The sequence below is a fragment of the Rhododendron vialii genome, chromosome 11a (genome assembly GCF_030253575.1).
Source record: "Rhododendron vialii isolate Sample 1 chromosome 11a, ASM3025357v1".
Lineage (NCBI taxonomy): Eukaryota > Viridiplantae > Streptophyta > Magnoliopsida > Ericales > Ericaceae > Rhododendron > Rhododendron vialii.
In genome coordinates, this window is record NC_080567.1 from 24403509 (window position 1) to 24418776 (window position 15268).

Sequence of the window (15268 nt, forward strand, 5' to 3'; positions counted from 1 at the left end):
CTCTATTTTGGAGAGAAAAATCACAAAAACATGTTTGTACCAGATTAGGTAAAAGAAGAGGTAAAACCTATTTGTGAACAGTTCTTAGTCATTTTTACCTAAGCAATGCTCATACTCTTTTCTTTTTTATTGTTTCTTCTCTCTCCTTCCTCCTTTCTCCTCTCTTTATTTTTAATATTGGAAAAAGAAAAAAAAATTTAATAGATGATAGATAAAATGAATTGTGTTGGTGTAGTTGTGAAAGAAAAAGTTGATAGCTAAAATATAATTGGGAACTGTTCACAGGGTAATTTACCTTTACACAGGTAAACTTGCTCTAATAATTCCCAGGTGTTGTTATCAACGGTTCCCTTCAAAATGACTACTAGCCATGGACCTTGGTTGTGGAGATCAATCAAGTTGTTGGCCGGTAGTAAATTTTTTTTTTGTTCATGTGGGTCCACATATTTAATTTTGTGTTAGTTGGAAAATGACTTGGATCTTTTCATGGCAATGGGTATTTGCTTGGTCAATTGGTGGTTTAATAATTGGAATGGTACATAGCTCTTTGGAATTCTAAACAGGGCTCTTGGCAGATGGAATTCTACTTGTATTGGAGTAGGCGGCTGTTGTTCTTGGCAATGGGTATTTGGTTGGTCAATTGGTGGTTTAATAATTGGAATGGACTCTCAATAAGGAACGGAGAGAGTACCTTCCAACCATGACCAAAATCGGGACTTTTTGGCCCCGTTTAGTTGCACGGAAATAATGAGAAAGTATAGAAAAATTAACTTTCCTGTAACTTTTTATATGTTCAGCTACTAGAAAAATTCTATATTGCCCGTGTTTCAATGCGATTTCATTCTCATGATTCTGTTCCAAAATAAGGCTCCGTTCTGATAAGGTTCTTATTTTGTAAGTACTTATTTTCCGCTTAACGAGACAAGTCGTTTACATCACCTTTAATTTAAAAAAATAAGTGTACTTATTTCCCTTTAACAGAATGGGACTAAGCGTGTTTCAAACTCATCATACCATGTTTTGGAATGCATTGGCACACAGACAAAACAATTTAGGGTTTGAAGATTCGCAGGCACAAAAAAGTAATCGCAAAATGAAATCGTGAAATATTCATTGAGGTGTATTTAGATCCAAGAACTGTAGACGTATTTGTGGAGTGTTGGCAAAAGAAAAGACGGAACATTTGTAATGATTTGCATGTCCCTTAGATTATTTGACATCTAATCTGAACCGGTTCATTTAACGTATTCAAAATTAAACAAATATAAGGCCAAAAATCCATTACTTGAAATTACATCTATAACATCATAATCAAATCTGTTCGGATTAACGGATTTAGATCAAAGGGACCATTAGATTGGATTTTCGTGATTGAATTCAAATTGTATTGGCTGCAAATAAACTGAGCTGCTCGCTCTTGGCTCGGCTCGACTCGTTTAGTGATCGAGCTGAACTCGATCTCGAGTCCAAAAGTCAACTTTTTTGCCAATATAAAAAAAACACTCCAAAAGTCGACTTGGCTCGTTTAAAGTAGCTCGTTTAGTGGATGAATTGGGCTCGGCTCATTAATACCCAAGTCGAGCTCGAGTTTTCACCTCTGGTTTGGCTCGTTTGCATCCCTAATACCAATGGTTAAAGAACAAGGAGAAGACGTTAGTAGTACAATCCATAAAACTCAGCACATGAAAATGTTCATGAAAACAAATAAAACATGGATCCCAACACTTTTGCTCCAAAAAACTCAATGGTGTGGTCGGACATTAAAAACGTTCACTTACGAAGTCAATGCATGCGTCGGACCTTCAGTCAACAACAAAATTTCGAGGATAAGTCAATGGAATTGACTATCTTGCATATGAAACACAATTACAAGAATATAAAGGGAGACTTAAAAGAATTATCCTCGAAACTCACTCCTCATAAGTTTTCATCCTACTCAATTTTAACGCTTATGTTTTCATCCTTATTTTAAAATAAACCCAATATTGTCCTTTGATATACTATTATATAGTAATGAATTTTATCAATCTCCCACATTGTTTAGCTCATATATAGAGTTGGTTCAAAAATAAGTTCTGTTGTATGATTCCCTTAATTTATTTCCTTCCCATGCTCTTGTTTACCCCTAGGGGACAATACTCCAATTGCTAATCTGTTTTTAGGGGACGCTACACTGATGACTAAACCATTTTTTATTTTTTATTTTTTTATTAATGACCGGTTATGTACGTATGTACTACGATGGATTTGGTTATAGGTCGGATGGAATTCTGATGGGTGAGCTTAATAACTGTTGAACCGTTGATCCAGCTCGAATTAACTTAAACTGGATACATATAGTTTGGTATAATCTTTCATAGTGTGGTTTGATGATTTGATCCTAGTTTAGAAAATAGAAAAGCCTCTGTTCTATGGTTTGGTCTACAAGTTTACGTTATCCACGCTCGTTCTAAACCAATTTGAACCGTACAGTTGGCGATCGATTAGTTGTCACGTATGCCATGAGTCATGGCCCATGACTTAGAAGCTTGAGAAGCTCAGGACGAGAAATCTGTCGTGGAACATGGACACATGAAGCTTGGTGAGGTGCGTTAACAGTTAAAAAAAGGGCTTCATCTGTGGAGAACGGTAAGGACATGTCAAAGGCATGGCTTTGAAGGCGATAGGCCATTTGGTAGTGAAGGGTTGCTGCATATGTGGTGGAAATTTGGGAGGCACCACCAATTTGAACTTGGACCTTCAAGACGGATAGCAGATGATGATCTGCTAATGACATGTTGAAATTGGGGTAGAAGGTAAAAATTACAATTCCAGCATTTAAAGTGATTTGGACTGTAGCAATACAGACATGCTGGTACTGGATAAACCTGGTGTCTACCAGAGCAAGTTTGGAAGTCACAGGTAAACCTTTCCTGCCATGGAAAGTGACAGCCAATCTGATTGCTCCAAAGTGAAGATGGGTAAATCATTGTTGTTACCAAAGGCGAGGCAAATCAATCGGGATTTTCAAAGGTAAAATTTGTTCAGCTTCTGTAGTTGCTATGAAGCATTGGTCAAATTTAGAGGCTTGAACATATTCTTTTACGGAGGTTGGTCGTTTTATGGAGAAAAGTTGGGTGACGGTCTTTTTTACAGAAGTTTGTGGTCTGACAAAAGCATTATAAGGATTTAGGAAAGGGAGATCAGTAAGAGGAACCTTACTATCATCAGGAAGGTATTCAAACTCATACAAGTACTCAAGGTTAGAAGAAGAAGTGGAGGAATTTCTACTGGTGGAGGAGCATGAAGGAACTAAAGATGACGTAGCAGAGGAGTGGATGGAAAAAAGATGATTCATTTCTTAAAGAAAAAATCTGGGTTCTGCTTTTCCCTCGTACAACAAGTCCTTTTTTTTTTCAACTTAAGATCTTCAATCAAGTTTGATTAATAAAATTCTGTATACCAGGGTAGATAAACCGAGACACACCGCTCAATAGCCAAAAGTCTCAAGGTACTTTAACCCACTGATACAAAATTTTGTAACCAAAATAGTTGATGAAGTTTCTGATGTGGAGGATCCTTAGAAGGCAACCACAGAGTATACACTTCAATTTTTTTTTTGTTTTTTAGAAAAGATTTGAAGTAGTTTTGGAAAAAAAGTTCCTAGAAGGGGGTTTAAGCTAGAATGGAAAACATGGCTCTGATACCAAGTTTTCAGATACGAAGTGGGTACAAACACAAAGTAGGTTAGGATCAAAGAGAGTGAATATAAGACACATGGGTAAAATAATGAAGAAAAATGGCCATGATTCACTGTTATTTTCGTTGATTATAGACTAAAGATTGGGGCCATATCAAGACTGGGCTTGGACGGTTTCTATATTCATTTTGGGTTGGACTAGAGTCGCTAAACTATGTCTTTTTTTGTGGTGGGCCTCCCCCTTTAAGGCTGCAATAGGATTGGGATGAACCGGAGCCCAACCCTGGAAGCTTTGGGTTGGGTTTGGGCAGTTTTTCAACAAGGCGAATTACCGTCGGAACAAGGCCCAATGGAAAAGAAAATTCTATTTTCTTATTACAAGCGGCAAGATAATACAAATATCTAAATTGCATTTAATCGAACATAAAACGGCATAATTTTACCGTTGGTCCCCAAAGCATTAGCGGAGTGGCAATTTGGTGCCCAACCAAAAATTCGAGTCTATTATTCAAATTAATGGTCTTTGGAGCTAACTCCGTCCAAGTTCACATCAGGTGCATGGATTTTATCAATGTCCCACATTGTTGGGGTCATTTATAGAGTTGGCTCAAAAATAAGTTCTGTTGTATGATTCCCTTAATTTATTTCCTTCCCATGCTTCTTGTTTATCCCTAGGGGACAATACTCCAATTGCTAATCTGTTTTTAGGGGACAATACTCCAATTGTTTTCCTGGCCCACCAAGTTGTGGGACATTGATCCATTTAAGGTGATAACTCTTGGGTCGTCATATTGGGCTCTGAGAAGCCCAGCTTCAAGTCAGGGCCCAACACAAAATCTGAAATTCTAGCATGCTACCTGGCTACTACCTCCACATCTGCAATAAACTCATCCACTTCCTGGCCCAAATTCGGAATTCCACCTCATCACAAACTTGCAAAGTTATAGATAGCGATAGCGGACTACGTAGCGGTGGTGGTAATGGTGTAGTCGTAGCAGGAGTATTGAATGATTCGTAGTTGGAACCGGGCATAGCGATCTTGAAATTTTTTAAAATTATTTTTGGCACTAGAGCATGTGAAGAGGTAGTACCAGTCACGTAGAGGCAGTAACGAGCAAAAATCGGCTACGTACAAAGCGATGCATATCACGTATTAGTCATTGACTAATACGGGTGTGCAGTTTTTGTAGGAATGGCATAGCAGAGTGTAACGGTATTGGAGGACCAAAAAACCACTACGTACCCTCTCAATAACTGCTCGACTCTAATGTGCTTCCAGTTTGTTTTCACACAAAAATAACTCTATTAAAAATTCCATTTTCCCTGCCCTGGTCAATCGGCACAAAACCCAGCCATTGTCCTTTTGCGTGAGTTATCAAACAAATTCAGATTTCTGGGCGCACTGAATGAGTTGGAATTTTCACCAATTACACTACGGATTGACAGATTTGCTTTATTAGCCACATTATACATGGTATAGGGGAATTGTACCGTTATTGAAAGCTATGGGTACACTTTGTGTCCATTTATTTTTTTATTGCGTTGTCGTTTACTACATAGTTAGTTTTGGATCGGCCATTCGCGGTTATTCATTCAAAGATAGAAGCCACACTGGAATTTTGAGACATTAGAAGATTGTGATCAAGTCTGTCACCAAACCAATCCTTTAATGGTCCAAAAGGATGCCAATTATCATACCAAAGGAAAGTGTTAAACCAGTTTTCCATCACTGACTTTATCCAGACCCTGAACCTTCTGTCGCAGGATTTTTAACCTTCTATCGCAAGTTAAAAATCTTCCTTATGGTACGTCCAGGAAGCAGTAGAAGGGATGTTCATGGACCATATATATCCATTGATTCTTAATCAAATAGGTATGGATCCATCTTATCCAGAGAGTAATAATTGCTAGCAAGTCTGAAAACAACGTTAATTAGTATAATGAATTGTTTCAAAAATGTCGACGTTAGTTTGATAAACAGTACCCATATTTAAAACCACTTTAATTTCAACCCAATCTGTTACGTAAAGATTCAATATGGTCCAAGCCAACAAGTAGTAATTATTTCAGAGCCCATTCCGTTCCTCAGTTATGTAATGTTCCAGTCCATCCACTTACTACGTGCCTATACCGTCGGTAATACTGTAGTAGTAATTTATTAGAAGGCAAAGATATATAATTATTTTCTGATGGCCTCTAATAGGAGATCAATTGCTCTCAGAACACTAGTATTAATCACTATATTTGTTCGTCTACCACTCTGACCTGGCATTAATTTCCTCCCTTTATTTTCCAAAGCCCACCACCCGACCTGGTTAATTAATAACCTCGATGGTATTGGTAGCTGTAGAAATAATTAAGAACCTTCCCAATTAACTGATCGAGAATGATAGGCCTTTTACTGTGTCATGGCTTCGGATTCATGTATGTTTTCTGCCTTGAGGATATATTCAGGGTGCTTTTATGGGTGGTGTCCTAGTAGAGCTGGGGATTGGGGACGTTCTTTTGAGAGTTGGGTGGTCTTAGGTGTTGGAGTTTTTGGTCCGCCTCTTGCCACCCTTTTAATCTTAAGGTATATGCTCTGAATTGATACTTTGTCCAAAATCTTCATCATACTCTCGTATCATATACTTGGGGCTTTTAGTAAATGAGTCGACTTTAGCACTTTGAAACTCGGTTCAGCTTGTTAATACCCAAGTGGGCTCGAGCTCGAGTTTCCAACTTGTAAACGAGCCAATTCGAACACAATAAAACTTGGTTCGGCTTGTTTGTATCCCTATTACCAATGGTTGAAGAAGAGGGGGAAACTTTTTTGTCCTTGAGAACTCAAAAAAAAAAAAAAAAAAACTCAATGGTGTGGCAGGACAAGAAAAATGTTGACTTACAAAGTCAGTGCAAGCGTCGGACGTACCTTCAATCAAATCAGTCACACCATTCTTCCAACGACATTAATTAATTCCATTGACAATATATCCTGCATATGTAAATGACGACTGCATTAGAAGCCAAACACAATTACAAGAATATACTTAAGAAACCAGCAAAATTTGACTGTGGCCTTCATCTATACTAATATCATAGTTTTCTGATCAGTAGTGTACCTCAATTCAAAGTATATAGTTCAAAAACAAAAATTAGAGGTGACAATCTCAACCCATATTTTTTAACCTGCCAAAATTTGCCCACTTATAATCTAACCCAACCCGCCCATATTATATAATGAGTTGATATGGGTTGAACCCAAATCAACCCATATTTAAGTGGGTTTGAAAATGAGTTTAATATTGGTTGAATGGAAAAACCTGGCCAAAACCTGTAATTGCAAAAGGCGTGTTACAAGACTGCGCAGGTTCGACCAAAACATACCCCCTCAGCTCACTTTATCACAACCTCGTCTTCGAAAAAATTACTGATCCAATAAACACCTTTATATTTCAAGGAACTGTTTGGTTCATGCTTATTTCAGGAAAAAAGAAAAATAAAACAAACTTATCTCAATTTCGTCTCCCGAGCAGATCGTCTATCCAACACACCTCTTCATGTAGAACATATGTAAGCCCAATTTCATATTTAATTGGACCGGATGAAGTCTCGGAAGCCCAAACGATATTTAATTTCGGATTATCCGGTTTGGCAAAATTCGGACGAGTTCGGAATGAACCCAAACTTAGTGGGCTGAATTTGGTCTTCATTCTGAACGATCAAAAAATAAAAGTTGGTCTTCACTATTCAATCCAATTAATCAAATTCATCCACACACTCTCTGTGAGACCCGACTCTTATTTTTTTTAAAAGAAAAGAAAATAAGTAGTCTTATTAAAGGTGAGTTTTATCTAGTTGTTGTTTTATGAGGGCCTTTAATGTAACTTCCTAGAACTATAGGGTTTTAGTTGCAAAAAAAAAAGAGTTTGTTGTGCTGTGTGTGCACGTGGAAACATATTGGGGAGCTGGTGTGCATGTGTGAGATGTATATCTATTGGAACAGAAAAAAAGAGAGAACAAAACGGAAGAGATAAAAAAAGAAAGGGTCAGGAGGAAAAACAAAGGGGGTTTGGTTAGCAACGTGGAACAGTAGTTCCTCAATGGTTGTCAAATAAGTATTTTTTTTTTATCACGTATGGTCGAGCCTATGGAAGTATGTTACACTCTAGTTGTTATTCGTCTAATCAGGTAACTTTTTGATTATGAAAATGACACTCTCTAATGTGGTCCGATGTGCTGAATTTTATTACGTGGTTAGTCTAAAAGGAATTTGACGCTAGAGTAATAGTTGCAATCCGTTCATTTTTATGAGTATATCAATAGTAATACTCACATGTATTGATTTATGTGTTACTCGTCAGGTTCGGAGGCAGCGACGAGTACTGTGACTCCACGTAGGGAGTGAGCTCGTGTTAGTACCTTTTTGGCCGGGCCTCGATGTGGGTGATCTTATTTTTAATAGCGGAAGATGAGACAAGGTGTAAAGTTATTTTTTGTATTGAAATGGTTAATATTTGGCTTGAGCTCCTAAGCGAGAATATGATCCACTACAAGAAAATCGTTCTATAGCAACGGTCGAAAGCGTTGCCAAAAAACCCAAAAACCGTTGGTAGAGACCAGTTTAGGCTATACCAACGGTTCGGCCAAACCGTTGCAATATATCCGTTGCTATAGAGGTATAGCAACGGTTTTGACGAACGTTGGTACAGATTTTTTTTTTACCAACGGTTTCATTAGCAACGGTTATAACCGTTGCTATAGACAATTTTCTTTTTTTTTAAAAACCAACCACTGTGTGACGTAAGCCTCCACGTGGCACTGACGTGGCAGCCACATGTCGCCCGCGTGGCGGGCGAAATATTCTTGCTCCTCCTGAGAATCGAACCTCCGACCTCGTGTTTGCGCGCGCGTGCGCGAACCAACTGTGCTAGCCTATAACGTGTGAAAAATCATACACTTTTTAATATTTATACTCTACTAACCGGTTTTTTTTAATTCTTTTTTTTAAAATCCGGTTTCTACTAACGGTTAATGAAAACCGATGCTATAGACCAGTTTATAGTAACGGTTATTGAAAACCGTTGCTATAGTCCCATTTTTAGCAACGGTTAATGAAAAACCGTTGCTATAGTCCAATTTTTAGTAACGGTTAATGAAAACCGTTGCTATAGTGTTGTAATCTACTAACGGTCACATGAAAACCGTTGCTATAGTCCTGTTTCTAGTAACGTTTTGTAAACCGTTACTATACACCATCTATACCGACGGTTTTTTCAACCGTTGCTAAAAAACCGTTGGGAGATCCTAAATTTCTTGTAGTGATCGTAGCCTTAGTGGCGTTATAATATGGCCTTAGTGGCGTTATTGAATATTGCCTTAGTGGCGTGACGATTATTGCCTTAGTGGCGTAAAGAGTATTGCCTTAGTGGCGTTGATATGAAAATTGCCTTAGTGGCGTTATGAATATTACGTAATGGAACGTTATTGTGGGCTGAATATTCTTGTTTAAATTGTTTGATCGCACTTGTCTTTATTGCTTCTCTTATTACGGATAAGAACATTCACTGAGCAAGTTGATAGCTCACAGCCCCATAGTGTTTTCTTTTCAGGTGCGTGACGGCATGCGGGTCCACTGTAGAGTCTAGACAGGAGTTGTGCATATAGAAGTCTAGCTTTTTGACTCTTTTGATTATGTGCTTATTTTTGGAGCTTGTATATGTTGTAAATATATGTGGGCACGTCTTGTATGACAGTTATTTCCGTATATATGCAAGTTAAGTTTTTTTTTAAATTATGAGTTGGACGCTTGGCTGGTGTATTTATTTACTATTTGAGCAGGGCCAAGGTGTGGGTCCATCCCATTTGGAAAATAATTTAGCGTGGTGTTTTCCGGGATGGGGTGTGACACTCTCTCTCTTCAATCCCTTGAGCTCCTCTTGACTGTGATAAGATAATTACAAGACCAATCCCTTGACCTCCTCTCCCTCTTTTGGGTTTTTTTCGTTTTGCCCTTATTCAACTTTTTTTGCGTTTGTCATTTTGCGACATGTATTTTACGATTTTTGATTCGCTCAAATCAGAAAAGTAAAAAATATGACTTTTACCCAAATATTTTTGAAAATATCCAAAATAAAGCCCCAAAGCAAGTTGTTGGGATTTATCTTGAATATTACAAAAGTTGTTGTTGGGTTGGCTCATATTCAACCCGACCCGTTTCAACAGTTTACTTTTTGACCCATATTCGACCCGCTCATATTTAACTCACACCCGTTTCAATCCGCCCAGACCCGCCCGTTTGCCACCTCTAACCAAAACGATGAATCCCGAAAAATGGGTCCTCAATTTACTACTTCCATTTCTTTTCTTTAAATTTTACACTTCCATTGACACCTTAACTCCCACCCAATCCATCAAAGACAGTGACGTTTTGGTGTCCAGTGGCGAAACCTTCGCACTGGGGTTTTTCAGCCCGGGAAATTCCAATCGCAGGTATGTTGGAATATGGTATAACAAGATTTCAGAACAAATTGTCGTTTGGGTGGCCAATAGCGATAGCCCAATCAAAAGTACCTCCGGGGTTCTATCCCTCAACCGGGATGGAAACCTCGTCATCTACGATAATGCCCAAAATCGTACTATTTGGCATACAAATGTATCCGCGGTTTCTTACTCTGCTCGACTCTTGGATTCCAGGAATTTGGTGATGTTCCGAGGAGATAGTGGGAGTGGTGATGTTGCTTGGAAAGGTTTTGATCACCCTACGAATATCGTGTAGCCAAACATGAAGCTTGGGTTGGATCGGAGGACAGGTCTTGAATGGTCTCTCACATCGTGGAAGTCGAGAGATGACCCTGGTACAGGAGAATATTCCTATTGGGTCGAACCGAATGAGTTGCCCCAATTGATACTATTCAAGGGCTCAACCCGAGTCTGGCGGATACCCGCATGGTTAGAACGCCCTAAGCGTGCAATTTCCATACTCATTGGAACTTACATGAACAATCGCGACCAAGTCTTTGTGTTTTACACCCTGATCAATGCCTTGAACCAGTTGACAGTGTTCTTGGATGAATTGGGTTCTTTAAAAATGCTGACATGGGTCGGTAGATTGGTTGAGTTCTATTCGGTCCTGACGACCAATGCGTTTATTATGGCCAATGTGGTGCTTATGGTTACTGCGACTCAAATAACGGGCAAGAGTTCGAGTGCACGTGCCTTCCAGGGTATGAGCCCAGGTCAGTAGAGGAGTGGTTCCTGCGGGATGCATCGGGAGGGTGCATCAAGAAGCGCAAAGCACTTTCCATGTGGGGAAACGGAGAAGGGTTTGTCAAGGTTGTGAATGCAAGGATTCCAAATACGTCCAAGGCACATGTATCGATGAGCCTCAATGAGCCTGAGCAAGGATGAGTGCTTGAGAAACTGTTCTTGTCTTGCGTACACGAGTGATGCAGAAGCAGGAGCGAGGGCGAACTGCATCACTTGGTATGAAAATTTGATGGATGTGAGAAGGCACGTGAGAAGATTTCCTAGCGGGGGACTAGGCTTGTATGTACGGGTTGATGCGGTTGAATTTGGTATGTATTTTTTGTGCTGAATTTTAGTACTGAATTTAATGAATCAATGTCCAATGTTTTTTCTTTATTTAGCTCAACGTATGGAATCTAGAAGAATAAAGCGAAGGAACGTGGCCGTTGTTGCGACATCAGTAGTCTTGCCATTCGTACGTCGTCGGTATCACCTTAGTTTGTTGGTTGGTGATGAAGAAGCGAAAAAGAGGTAACCAATTAATCGGCATTTCTTACCATGCTATCTTATGTCTTTGTACTTATGTTTCGTTTTGGTTTCATAAGAACATTTTGACGACACGACGCAATATAATTGATTTAGAGAAAAGTCACTCCCAATGATGGATCATGTAACTGGTTCGGAAGAATTTGGTTTTCCATTAGAATTTGTAACCTCAGTTTTGTACATGGTTATCAAGAAAGAATCACACTGGGGCTTATCCCCCTCCTTAAGTCTGGGTCACTGAGTATTGAACTCATTTAGCTGTATATTTTCTTGTTTTTTTGCGATTACTGATGCAGGGATAGACATTCAAGACATTGCGATTATTGATGCAGGGATACACATTCAAGACAGTATTGATGAAGAAAACGTAGAACTGCCCGTCTTTTATGGTCACCCTTGCAGGGGCAACAAACAACTTTTCTGATACAAATAAAATTAGACAAGGGGGTTTCGGCTCTGTTTAAAAGGTAATTTAGTTTTTATTATTGAATCTATAAAAAAAGTGGAACGATTAAAATTCTCTAAAAGAGAGCTAAAAGCTGAGGACTTACGAAGTAGTCTTAATGAAATTGCCTCTTGTGTTAACTAACACAAGGGCGTTTATCAACCGGAAAAGACATAGCCGTCAAGTGGCTTTCAAGGGACTCCAAACAAGGTTTGAAGGAATTCAAAAACAAGGTTATTTTGATTGCGAAACTTCAACACCGTAATCTAGTTAGGCTATTGGGATGTTACATCCTCGGAGAAGAACGGATACTAGTTTACGAGTACATGCCTAATGGAAGCTTGGATTCCTTCATTTTTGGTTTGCCCAATAAACCTTCCTCTCTCTTTTTCTTCTTCTTCTTAGGAAGTCATACTTTATAAATTGGCAAGGATATTTCACATAAGTTTGTCTCATTATATGACGAAGAAAATAAACTAGTAAAAAATGTTATGAATTTCGTGAAATTGCAGAAATAACACGAAGTAAATTGCTCACATAGAATAGGCATTTGGATATCATTATTGGGCTTGCTAGAGGGATTCTTTATCTTCATCAAGATTCGAGATTGAGAGTCATTCATAGGGATCTTAAAGCTAGCAATGTGCTACTTGATAGTGAGATGAATCTCAAAATTTCAGATTTTGGCTTGGCTAGGGTTTTTGGAGGTGATCAGTCATTTGCAAAAACAAAAAGGGTGGTCGAGACTTAGTACGTGATCTAAGTCATGTTCCCAGTTTTATGCATAATAACTTTTAGCACCAAATTTTCATTTCTGTTTGTAATGTTATGCAGTGGTTACATGACTCTTGAATATGCAACCGATGGCCTATTTTCAACAAAATCAGATATTTTTAGCTTTAGAGTCATAGTTTTGGAGATAATGGGTGGCAAAATGAATAGAAGATTCCATCACGCAGACCATGATCTAAACCTTCTTGGACATGTAAGTTCAAAGGCAAAGAACTTGATAGCCTTTTCACCAACCCCATATTTTTCGATATATGATTTCTAACTATATTGAGCCATTTTCAGGCATGGAAACTTTGGATTGATGGAAAGGCTTTTGAATTAATAGATCCAATGATGGAGGGTTCATTTTCAATGTCTAAGGTGTTGAGATGTATACAGATTGGTCTCCTATGTGTGCAGAAATGCCTTGAAGACAGGCCGACTATGTCATCTGTGGTCTTAATGTTGGTTCCAGATAGGGTTGCTCAAAAAATCTGGTGAACCGCGAAACCGGTTAGGACCGAATCGATCCGTACCTTTTGGATTTTGTGTGTGGATTAATGGTTCAGACACGGATTGAAAAATTAGAAAACTGTGGCTCACGGTTCGGTCCATGGATTTTCATTACGAAACTGTGGATTAACCGAACCGGACCGTGAAATATTTATTTTATATAAATAATAAATAAATAAATAAATAAATAAATATATATATATATATATATATATATATATATATATATATAGAGTCCCTTCTCCTAAGGATCACCTTAACATAATAAAATAAGGACCTTCCTTTCCCGATCGAATTTCGATGATCCGAGCCGCTCAATGTGTTCAGAGCGTGATTTTAAGGGTACACACGAGAAATCAGCAAAAAAAAAGATCGGGAAGGGTTTCATCCGAGCAGTTTTTGTTTATTTTTTATCAAACGGTTCAAATTAAAACTGCTCGGATGAAGACCTTCCCGGTCTTTTTTTTTGCCGATTCCTCGCGGATACCCTTAAAATCACGTTCTAAACACATTGAGCGGCTTGGATTATCAAAATTCAAACAGAAAATGGGAGAAATGGAGAGGTCCTTATTTTAACTAAAATAAGGACCACCTTATTTGAAAATGACTGTATATATAAATATATATATATACATATATATACACAAATATATATGTGTATTTATATAATTAATAGTTAGGAATGTTAAAACTTTTTTCCACCAATTTTAGTATTTTAATGTTAAACTGTTGTTGTGCATTGCATTTGAATGGAAGATACAATTCCACCTCTTTGGTATTATAGTTGTCCACATTTGATTTTTTTGTTTGTTTGATTTTTTGTTATGTATTATAATGATACAATCTACTAGTGTTTAGATTCTTTTGAATTTGATTTATGAAGTAAACCTTTGGTAGTTTATGTAACAAATATTTTCTGGTGGTATTAAACTTAATTCTGAGTGTATTCTTCTTTCATTTTAGTGGGATATTTGCTTGAGCTTTATTTTCGATAAAATCCGTGGACAAAACCATAACCGATCCGCGAATCACGGATTGGATTGGAATCGGACCGTAGGACTTTTGATCCGGACACGAATTTCATTTTGTAAAAACCTTGACTAGCGGTTCGGTCCTCGGATTCCTAGAAATCCAAACCGAACCGGACCGCGAGCAGCCCTAGTTTCAGATATTGCAGTTTTGCCCCAACCCAAGCAACCTGGCTTTTATATTGAGAGGAGTTCCAAAGAGATGCATGAACGTTCGCTGGCTCAAAATTCTCCGAGCATCAATGAAGTGACAATGACCCAGCTAGAGGCTCGCTAAAATATGTCGTTTGTGGTCTTAAATGTGTATTATGTTGTTTTTTAAGAAGAGCCAACTGATGGCTGGAGCCAAACCCCTTGAGGCTCTGTTCCAAACTTCCAATACTGTTGTGTACTTTCATTATAATCAGTGTAATTTTAATTTCACAACTAAGTATTTTCGCTATGAAGTAATCTCTCTAAGATCGATTATGTTGTATTTTATTTATTAATAATTTCGCTGCTAATGAAGTTAATCGTTCCTTTCGATTAAATTACTTTTTGGAAAATTGGAAAAAATGTTTAATTAACATCTCCGAAAATAGGGGTGTTACATCCCGCCGTGTTTGTATCTCAATTTATTTACAACTGTTGAGTCTCGCGTCAACTGTATCCGTGCTTCTTAGTTTGGAAGTTACATGGGGTCTTTAAGGCATCTTAGCTAGACTTGTTTAACTAGTGTTTGGACATGTAATCTATTTATTACTCCACAATATGTGAAGTGGCGGAGCGATTTTTCTGTGTTGGAGTCCATCCAAAAATAAGCTAACAGTTATTTTTTGAAGCTATCACTCCAAGAATGAGAATGCAAGTTTGAAAGATTACTGAAGTTTATATGCTTGAAAGGAAAATGCATATGTAAGAGCATCCGCAATGGTAATAATCAAAACCAATAACCAAAATATGCCACGTCAGCATTTGATTATCCATTTAGCCCATAATCAAACTTAACAACCTCTACCTCTATATTGGTTATTTTTGCATCCTTAACCAAAAAACCCCCATAATACACAATGCACATTT

At 38.1% G+C, this 15268-nt stretch overlaps 1 pseudogene; it reads left to right on the plus strand.

The window, feature by feature from the left end:
• Positions 1–9977: 9977 nt before the first annotated feature.
• On the plus strand, positions 9978–13169 carry LOC131307030 (G-type lectin S-receptor-like serine/threonine-protein kinase At1g11410; annotated as a pseudogene).
• The last annotated feature ends 2099 nt before the right edge of the window (positions 13170–15268 follow it).